Here is a 10,158-nt window from a genome sequence, read left to right as displayed (position 1 = left end):
AAAATGGTATAATGTGTATACCAGCTAACACAGGATGTATATTAGAATGTGAACTGGGGCCTACCTATCTTCAATGTAAAGATGAGACTCCAGGTACAAGGAGGTTTAGTTAAATTAATAAATTCTATAAGAAAGCAGTAAACCTTATCCAGCACTACACATAAAGTCACAAAATTAAATATGGAGAAGGAGCTATGAGCTTCTCATAACTAAACACATTGCCACAGTAGTCAAAAGATAATGCAACTTAGTTTATTGCTATTACATAAAAAGTTAATGTGCAACAATTGAAACAAAAAGGATACAATTCATCTATCCTAATTCAAGCATATGCAATTCATTCATTACCCCTCACACAAACATTAGAGCTCTATTAATAAATGGCTCAGTGCGTCCACTGTTTAAAGCAAAAAGAGTTATTGCAAATATACAATTGCGTTAAAGCTTAAACAGTGTTCCTCCTGTTGTGTGTATCTGACTGGAATCAATAAAAGGGAAGTCCAGCGTGGTACAGAGCGTGTTTGCTGGTATTCATTTAACACTGTCGGGGCAAGCATGTATATTAAAGTACCTGTATCAGGTCCCCACCACTCACTCTGTTTATGAGCAAGCTGAACAAGGGGCCGAGAATGTTACTCAGCAGGGATAGCAGCGTCTTACTCCATGTCAGGTATAGTGCTTAGTCGCTATGCATTATTTGTATTACCTGATTCTTGAGTGCTCGTAATTCTTCACCCCAGTGTTAAGTGTTAAAACAGGATGACCACCGCTCACCACATTTCCAAAGATGTCCCCAGAAAGTTGCCACAGGTCCAGTCAGAGGTAATTATAATTTCAAAACGCTGAAATTCCAGGCAGCGTGGACATTGGCAGCAAGCCGAATTGACTGTTGCTACACGTGTTTCACCCTACGTCACAATGGGCTTTCTCAAGCTGAATGAATCGATATCCGGTATACAGATTCAGCTCCTTTTAAGCACAGTTCCCACAGGTGAATTGAATTCTGTTTCAATTCACCTGTGGGAACTGTGTTTAAAAGGAGCTGAATCTGTATACCGGATATCGATTCATTCCTCAGAGATCCATGATGTGAATCTCCTTTTCCACAACATCCCAAAGATGCTCTATTGGATTGAGATCTGGTGACTGTGGAGGCCATTGGAGTACAGTGAAATCATTGTCATGTTCAAGAAATCAGTTTGAGATGATTTGAGCTTTGTGACATGGGGCATTATCCTGCTGGAAATAGCCATCATAAGATGGGTACACTGTAGTCAGAAAGGGATGGACATGGTCAGCAACAATACTCAGATAGGCCGTGGCATTTAAACAATGCTCAATTGGTTCTAAGAGGCCCAAAGTGTGCCAAGAAAATATCCCCCACATTACTGTTGCCTTTCTATTATCTCAAACCAGTCTGCCCATTCTCCTCTGACCTCTGACATCAATAAGGCATTTTCGTCCACACAACTGCTGCTCACTGGACATTTTCTCTTTTTCTGACCATTTTCTAAAAAACCTAGAGATGGTTGTGCATGACAATCCCAGTTGATGAGCAGTTTTTGAAATATTCAGACCAGCTCGCCTGGCACCAACAACCATGCCACGTTTAAAGTCACTTAAATCCCCTTTCTTCCCCATTCTGATGCTTGGTTTGAACTTTACCAAATCATCTTCACCACATCTAGATGCCTAAATGCATTGAGTTGCTGCCATGTGATTGGCTGATTAGCAATTTGTGTTACCAAGCAACTGAACAGGTGTACCTAAAAAAAGTGTCCGGTGAGTGTACATAGTGTGTGAGTGTATATATATGTGTGTGTGTGTGTGAATGTGTGTGAGCATACATATATATATGTGGGTGTGTATATATACAGTATATATATATATATATATATATATATATATATATATATATATATATATATATATATATATATATATATATATATATATATGACAAGAAAGAAGGAACTGCAGCCCACAATGACAATGCTGTAAATCAGGTAGGGTTTATTCGTCCACAATCAAAGGGACATAGCAGACACTTTTACTTTTCCTCTCCAATCTCTATCTCTCTCTTCCCCCATTTACCCTCTCAGAAGTAACAATATAAGCACTAATGGTGTTCCTTCAGCCCGAGTTGAATAACATATCCTTTCCCTTTCTAGGGTATATAATATCCCTTCAGATAATATTTTTAGCACATAGCCCAAAATGTGTGTTTTGCAATGCTTCAATAGGAGTGTACATTTTACAAATGTGCTAACTTACTAACAATACTCCACCAGACTTCAGACCATGAGTGAAAGTTGATTCAACATTAACTCCCTAACTTTCATTCGCCACTATTAAATATCCACTCGCCAATGGCTAGTAAAGAGTGGACATTTTGAGCCCTAATATATATATAGTAAAGTACAATCCGGAAGGCACTCACCATTTTAAATAAACACTTTAATCAAGTGGTTAACGTTATTGGTCCTCAGACCAATACAGAATAAGTTAAAAACTCACCATTATATACACAAATACCTCCACCATGTAATTATACCACCGGCTCCAATGCGTCCATTCCATTCAGTAGGGACAAAAAAATAAAAAGCGAAAGTGAAAAAATGAAAAAAAACGAGCATATCATAATTTAGCGTAAACATGTCACCTAGCAACAAGAGAATCACTAATTCTCACTAATTCTAGCCGTATCCTGCACAATATTAACAGATAGAAAACTGAATTTCCTTTCAACTATGATATTTAACAAGCATTGCTATGCTGATAACTGCATCCAATACTAATTCTACTCATAGGCAATTTGTTAGTAGTCGGTCACACACTTCTTAATATGGTTAACTCCATAGGTACAGTTAAATGTTAAGCAGAAGGCTTGTAACATACTACTGCAAATAAACATAATTCAAATTATACATGCAGGCTAAACAGAATACTTGCAATGTCCCTATAGCACTCTAACAACTGTTTATGTAGGGAAAGAGAATTATAAAAAGCATCCTGAGTTTCACAAGTGGACAAGTGTATGTTAAACTGGAAATCCAGATTAACATTTAGTCCCTTTGGATAAAACGTATCCAAATTAAATATCCACTTTTGCAGTAAACGCTTTGACCTGTCACCCCCTCTTGGTAACGTTAGAATATGATCTATTATTATGTAGCTGAGATTAGAGCCCCCATGCTTATTATCCAGAAAATGCCTAGCCACCGGCTGGTTTGATTCTTCATTTTTAATGGCACTCCGAATGGCAGACTGGTGGCTAGCCATTCTGGTTCTGAGATCATCTTGGGTCTTACCAACATAAAACCTGCCACACGGACACTGTAAAAGATAAACAATGTACTTTGTAGTACTAGTCGCCCTATGTCTGATGTAGAATTTTTGATTATTCCACGAATGTGTGAAAAAATTACTCTGGTTTAAGCCACCACAGGTCGTACATCCACTGCAGCGGAAGCAACCCTTTTTAGTGGTATTCAACCATGTTCTTTGTGTATAACACTCTTTATAGTCGGGACGCAACAATAGATCCTTAAAAGAGCGCCCTCTTTTGAAGCCAACCATAGGGGTCCCATCTGGTCAAACGGTAAAGACTTGTCAGTAGAAAGAATGTCCCAGTGTTCTTTCAGGGATCTTGGAAAGTCTATCCTTTCTGGAGTAAAGGTGGTTGTGAAGATCATCCTGCTCATATTCTTCTCCCTTTCCACTTTAGACAGTGCCTGTTCCTGTGTCCTATCCCTGGTTTCAGCCAAGGCCTAATGTGTCTGCGCCATACTATAATTAGGATAGACTTTTTGAGATCCCTGAAAGAACACTGGGACATTCTTTCTACTGACAAGTCTTTACCGTGTGACCAGATGGGAACCCCTATGGTTGACTTCAAAAGAGGGTGCTCCTTGAAGGATCTATTGTTGCGTGTTATACACAAAGGACATGGTTGAGTACCACTAAAAAGGGTTTGCTACCGCTGCAGTGGGTGTACAACCTGTGGTGGCTTAACCCAGAGTAATTGTTTCACACATCCGTGGACTAATAAAAAAATTCTACATCAGACATAGGGTGACCTGTACTACAGAGTACATTGTTCATCTTTTACAATGTCCGTGTGGCAGGTTTTATGTTGAAAACACCCAAGATGATCTCAGAACCAGAATGGCTAACCACCGGTCTGCCATTCGGAGTGCCATTAAAAATGGAGAATCAGACCAGCCGGTGGCTAGGCATTTTCTGGATAATAAGCATGGGGTCTCTGATCTCAGATACATAATAATAGAACATATTCCAACGTTACCAAGAGGGGGTGACAGGTCCAAGCGTTTACTACAAAAGGAGTCCCAGTGGATATTTAATTTGGATACGTTGTATCCAAAGGGACTAAATGTTAATCTGGATTTCCAGTGTTTTTTGTAGTAATTGGTTGACAATCACCTGTCCACTTGTGAAACTCAGGATGCTTTTTATAATTCTCTTTCCCTACATAAACAGTTTTTAGAGTACTATAGGGACATTGCAAGTATTCTGTTTAGCCTGCATGCATAATTTGAATTATGTTTATTTGCAGTAGTATGTTACAATCCTTCTGCATAACATTTAACTGTACCTATGGAGTTAACCATATTAAGAAGTGTATGACCGAGTACTATCAAATTGCCTATGAGTAGAATTATTATTGGATGCAATTATAAGCATTGCGATGCTTGTTAAATATCATAGTTGAAAGGGAATTCAGTTTTCTATATGTTAATATTGTGCTAGGTGACATGTTTACGCCAACATATGATATGCTCGCTTTTTTCATTTTTGCCTTTTAGTTTTTTGTCCCTACTGGTGCTCCCTACTGCCCTCAGCGCATGCTCAGTTGCGCTGAATGGATGCATTGGAGCCCGGTGGTGTAAATACATGGTGGAGGTATTCGTGTATATAATGGCGAGTTTTTAACTTATTCTGTATTGGTTTGAGGAAGGGGGAGACCCCTAAAACGTTAACCACTTGATTAAAATGTTTATTTGAAACGGTGAGTGCCTTCCGGATTGTACTTTACTGCATGCTATTTTTGGAGAAAAACCACGGCAGCTGCATATATGAAGTGAGTGCTGGACCTTGTCTGCCTATATTGTGTGTATATACAGGGAGTGCAGAATTATTAGGCAAGTTGTATTTTTGAGGATTAATTTTATTATTGAACAACAACCATGTTCTCAATGAACCCAAAAAACTCATTAATATCAAAGCTGAATAGTTTTGGAAGTAGTTTTTAGTTTGTTTTTAGTTATAGCTATTTTAGGGGGATATCTGTGTGTGCAGGTGACTATTACTGTGCATAATTATTAGGCAACTTAACAAAAAACAAATATATACCCATTTCAATTATTTATTTTTACCAGTGAAACCAATATAACATCTCAACATTCACAAATATACATTTCTGACATTCAAAAACAAAACAAAAACAAATCAGTGACCAATATAGCCACCTTTCTTTGCAAGGCCATCCATGGATTCTGTCAGTGTTTTGATCTGTTCACCATCAACATTGCGTGCAGCAGCAACCACAGCCTCCCAGACACTGTTCAGAGAGGTGTACTGTTTTCCCTCCTTGTAAATCTCACATTTGATGATGGACCACAGGTTCTCAATGGGGTTCAGATCAGGTGAACAAGGAGGCCATGTCATTAGATTTTCTTCTTTTATACCCTTTCTTGCCAGCCACGCTGTGGAGTACTTGGACGCGTGTGATGGAGCATTGTCCTGCATGAAAATCATGTTTTTCTTGAAGGATGCAGACTTCTTCCTGTACCACTGCTTGAAGAAGGTGTCTTCCAGAAACTGGCAGTAGGACTGGGAGTTGAGCTTGACTCCATCCTCAACCCGAAAAGGCCCCACAAGCTCATCTTTGATGATACCAGCCCAAACCAGTACTCCACCTCCACCATGCTGGCGTCTGAGTCGGACTGGAGCTCTCTGCCCTTTACCAATCCAGCCACGGGCCCATCCATCTGGCCCATCAAGACTCACTCTCATTTCATCAGTCCATAAAACCTTAGAAAAATCAGTCTTGAGATATTTCTTGGCCCAGTCTTGACGTTTCAGCTTGTGTGTCTTGTTCAGTGGTGGTCGTCTTTCAGCCTTTGTTACCTTGGCCATGTCTCTGAGTATTGCACACCTTGTGCTTTTGGGCACTCCAGTGATGTTGCAGCTCTGAAATATGGCCAAACTAGTGGCAAGTGGCATCTTGGCAGCTGCACGCTTGACTTTTCTCAGTTCATGGGCAGTTATTTTGCGCCTTGGTTTTTCCACACGCTTCTTGCGACCCTGTTGACTATTTTGAATGAAACGCTTGATTGTTCGATGATCACGCTTCAGAAGCTTTGCAATTTTAAGAGTGCTGCATCCCTCTGCAAGATATCTCACTATTTTTTACTTTTCTGAGCCTGTCAAGTCCTTCTTTTGACCCATTTTGCCAAAGGAAAGGAAGTTGCCTAATAATTATGCACACCTGATATAGGGTGTTGATGTCATTAGACCACACCCCTTCTCATTACAGAGATGCACATCACCTAATATGCTTAATTGGTAGTAGGCTTTCGAGCCTATACAGCTTGGAGTAAGACAACATGCATAAAGAGGATGATGTGGTCAAAATACTCATTTGCCTAATAATTCTGCACTCCCTGTAGATATATATATATATATATATATATATATATATATATATATATATATATATATAATCATACAAAACTTGTATACAGCACCTTTTTCTTGACTGATGCATGGGGACTGCTTCCCCTGCACCATAAACATACAGAATCCTCAGCACCAAAGATTAATTCAATGGTTATTTATTGAACATCTTATGCAGTACAGCAGCAAAAAAAGTCAAGCAACGTTTCGGGATAGTTTTCCTTAATCATGCTCATGCAATACATCTGTATATATTATAACCTTATATAGGGTTCTCATATTAACCCCTAATCTGCTGCTCCCTTTCTAGTGTGCTACAGCACCACCTAGTGGTTAACAATAAAATTCATGAACTTAACATTTATTTCTAATTAAACTTGTTACTCAGACTAGATGATATACACTACTTTATATCCTAATATCAAAGGAATACTGAGAGGTCTAGCTCCCTGTTAAGACCTTTAGGCATCATGGAATTTAATTTGTGTAACCAAAAGGACTCTTTTTGTTTCTGTAGCAATTCCCTGTCTCCACCTCTCCTTAATTTAAAGGGACACTGAACCCAAATTTTTTCTTTTGTAATTCAGAACTCTGGACAGCACTTTTTTTATTGGTGGATGAATTTATCCACCAATCAGCAAGGACAACCCAGGTTGTTCACCAAAAATGGGCCGGCATCTAAACTTACATTCTTGCATTTCAAAGATTCCAAGAGAATGAAGAAAATTTGATAATAGGAGTAAATAAGAAAGTTGCTTAAAATGTCATGCTCACGAAAGAAAATTTTTGGGTACAGTGTCCCTTTAACTAAACCATCAATTACTTGCCACCGTACCTGACTAATATTGTGGTTTGCCTCAATGCAATGGCTTGATACTGTGGCTCTGATATTTAGGGATTCAGCAATAGAGTAGTCAGGCAGGCAATGGTTAAAGTTCCTTTAGGAAGATTAAATATAAGGCACTCACAGTCAGAATAGGAGCCAGGAAGCGAAATCCGACAAACGGACACCAAAGGGAATTTAAAGAGGCGTGTGATGTCATCGAGGAGTGCCAGAGAGAGACTGCGTCACGTTTCTAGGCAACGTGACGCGGCAGAGGTGAAAGACGATGATCAGAATCATGACACAAATGTTGACCAGATAAGTTCATTCATACTAGGAAATAATAAGTATATTAAATATGCGTTTTAAAAATATATAAGAATATATTTTTCAGTAGTATTTTCTAACAAAGCTACATTACGTTGCCTGTTGTCCCCCCGGTGTTTAATGCAGGAATTGCAATTGCAACCAAAGGGTATTTTAAATTGTCAAGGAATTTATTACCATATGCATTCCCAAGGGCCAATCAGAGACAAGCTCCGACTAAGGGCATACCCAAATTTAACTGAATGATTAGAGAAGAGATGGGTTTTATCACAGAGATAAAAACTCTTGCACAGGAAGTAATAGGGATCTTTGCTGCTTAACTTGGCTTGCTGACTGACCTGCTGCCTCAACATTTACAGTCTTTGGGCGATAAACATTCGTGTCCCTCTTTATACCAGAAGAGCAAACAAAATTGGGCCTAACATTTACTTCCAGATTTGTGCATAATCTCTTATATGACAGTGAAAAGAATTTTGATTGAAAAAGCTGAACTCTCATATGGGTATTTGATCATGTATGGTGATTTTTGTAATTTAATATTTTAAAGCAAAGATATTCATTGTTGCTGTAGCTTAATTGAAGCTGTAATTTAAAAGGTATCTTACTCTTATTTTTAATATTAATTGGACCAGGGTAGTAAGTGTACTAGCGTTAAATATTATTATTAAGAAAAGATTTATGTATGTTAATGTCGTAAGTTAATTGTAGTTATTGTGATATATTTTAGAATTTGTTTTATTGTGGCTAAATAAGAAGTTATTTCAGGCTAGATTAATTGCTATATGTTGAATTGGTAGTATTGTGTAACAATCTCTGGGTTATATATAGATTATATTGGGTTAAAATAGTGAATTATATTTCCCTGGAAATTCCATTAGACTTATTGGATTTGAGCTAAGATTCTTATTATAACATTGGGATATATTTAATTAATTAAGCGTTGTAAGCTAGTGATCCATATTTTGGCATTGAACTAAGTGTTGCTGGTTAAAAACAAATTGTTCCGGTAAACTTTGTGTGGGGGATATTTGCTAAATTTCATTTTGAGTTAAGGTTAATTTATAGGAATATTGTAATAACTAGACATACGTATTGAGGCATAATCAATATACTATTTCCTATATAAATATATTCAATATGTGTATAAAGCTTAACTGGTCAGAACTTTGGAAATATTGTTACGTAAATATATAATACGCTGAAGGTTACTGCTGATATAGAATTCAATTATATTGTAACCTAGGGTATATAACACGCTTTATCACGTTGATATAATATATTTTGTAGTAAATAGAAATTATTATAAAAAAAAAAAAATGTTTGCAATATTTTTTTTCAAAAAGTTTTTTTTGTTAAAATTGTATTAGCGTTTCAAATTAACTAAATACTAACCAAAATAATAATGTCTATCACTAGAAGTGACTCAAATGAATCTATACATAGAGGCATATTTAACAAATGTCTGTCGGACCTGATACGACAGTGCGGATCAGGTCCGACAGACATCGCTAAATGCGGAGAACAATACGCTCTTGTGAGCTGCTGGTGCAACGCCGCGCCCTGCTGACTCGCAGCCAGGCGGTGTCTATCAACCCGATCGTATTCGATCGGGTTGAATTCCGGCAATTCCTGTCCACCTCATCAGAGCAGGCGGACAGGGTTATGGAGCAGCGGTCTTTGTGACCGCTGCTTCATAACTGGTGTTTCTGGTGAGCCTGCAGGCTCGCCAGAAACACGAGCCATCCATTCGGAGCTTGATAGATAGGCCCCATAGTATTGAAATGTGTCCCCAAAAGTTACCCCTTAATAAGGCATTATTGATATGCTTACCCTGACACATCAAAGTAAATTTGGCTAGAGACTTTGATGATAACTGTTCATTAGATTGGCTGATCAGAGATAGTACAAAATTATACTCTATTCAGTGGTCCAGTGAACAGGGCATTAGAAGAGAGCAAAGGCCCAACCCTAAAGTAGTGGCCGAAACTAGGGTGTCACCTAGCTCCATCAATTTAGAGACCAAAAAGAAAACTTATACGGAGGTGGCCAGAGAAAATAGGCTTTCCCCACAAAGTTTTGAGTCTGCCCCTCCCCCACCAAGGGCTGAGGTGCAGAGGGAATGTACTCAAAATGGGGGGCATACCCAGATAAATAGGTATAATAACCACAAGGTAATAGGTATCCCCGTAGTAGTAGATACCATAAGTATGCGCAGACACTCTCAGGATAACCAGGACACCCCAATTAAATAGTGCACCCCAGGATATTAATGCTGGGCAAGTTCAACCCCAAAGACAACCACGTCAAAA

This window comes from Bombina bombina, chromosome 1 (genome assembly GCF_027579735.1).
Source record: "Bombina bombina isolate aBomBom1 chromosome 1, aBomBom1.pri, whole genome shotgun sequence".
Taxonomy (NCBI): Eukaryota; Metazoa; Chordata; class Amphibia; order Anura; family Bombinatoridae; genus Bombina; species Bombina bombina.
This window is presented reverse-complemented; position numbering follows the sequence as displayed.